This window comes from Zootoca vivipara, chromosome 11 (genome assembly GCF_965207765.1).
Source record: "Zootoca vivipara chromosome 11, rZooViv2.hap1.1, whole genome shotgun sequence".
In the NCBI taxonomy this organism is placed as follows: Eukaryota; Metazoa; Chordata; class Lepidosauria; order Squamata; family Lacertidae; genus Zootoca; species Zootoca vivipara.
In genome coordinates, this window is record NC_142594.1 from 4,649,119 (window position 1) to 4,650,282 (window position 1,164).

Here is a 1,164-nt window from a genome sequence, read left to right on the forward strand (position 1 = left end):
TTTAATTCGCCCAACAAGTTACAATTATTTTTGGTTTAATGTGTTTAGTAATTTATGTTGGGTGGCTTAAGTGTGTACTGTATTTATGTTATTATATTTATTCCCTTGTGTGTGTGTTTGTGTAATCTCTTAATTTTTTTTGACTAAATCTTGAATTTTAAATTTAAAAAGAAAGAAAGAAAAGGTTGCAAAGGTCTTTTCACCTTGCATGTGACATATACATACAATTAACAGTAGCATAGCCAATGTTCATAACAGTGTATGTGTGTGCATGTAAGACTTGTGGGGTGGAGGGGACCAGAACTAGCTTGTCTCTTTACAAACGTGTTGCTTAGATCCTTCCCGAATACTTTGCAGCATTATTGTCCAGGAGTACATATTGATTTAAGCTTTTTTTCAAATATTAGTAGTAATAATCCTGAAACAGTTCAATATGTATTACTAAAGCAATCCAATTAGTTGGCAAAATGCACTGAGGGAGATGTTTTCCACATCTAACCAAAGAGCCATTGTAAGCAATTGCTGAACCATTCACATATTTGTGTAGCTTCTGATCTGGCTTACTGTACTGGCCCTGCCCCGATTCTGGGTCACTAGATACTACACTTGATCTTAGCCAAAAGGCCGAGAAATAACTTGCAATAACTGCTTTTTTCTCTGTAAACCTCATGTATGGTGACTCTGTGACGTGAGACATTTGTCCCCAGGATTGCAGCACCATCCTGAGTCATGGATCCCTCACATCTTGGCCTCCTTCCTGTGTGCCAGTCATTTAACAAGTGTCAATGCACAATCAGGGTTGTGTTTCAGCCCTTATTTCTCATGCAGAGGAGCTGGATTTCTGGTCAAATTCCCAGTTGCTTGCATTTCGATTTGGTCGTGGCATCGCTACAAAAAACAAATGCCCCCTTTTTGGACGAAAAGTTGATTCCTAGGATGACTGCTGCCAAAGGGACGCCTGCAAACAAAGAGGGAGAGGTGAAGGTTAACCTTGCCCTGTCAAGCTGGCACACACCCCAGTGGTTGCTCAGCATTCTCCAGTGATCACCATAGGAAAGCAAACAGGGGCTGCCATGTCGTCAGTGTGAGGCAGCTGTAAACCATCTCGCAAAGGACGGGCAGTGCAAGGAGAGAATAAACCCTGCCTGGAAGCTTCAGCTAGCC

General features: G+C 41.6%; 1 pseudogene; it reads right to left on the minus strand.

Moving 5' to 3' along the window:
* Positions 1-462: 462 nt before the first annotated feature.
* Positions 463-636, minus strand: LOC148684190 (U2 spliceosomal RNA; annotated as a pseudogene).
* Positions 637-1,164: the final 528 nt, after the last annotated feature.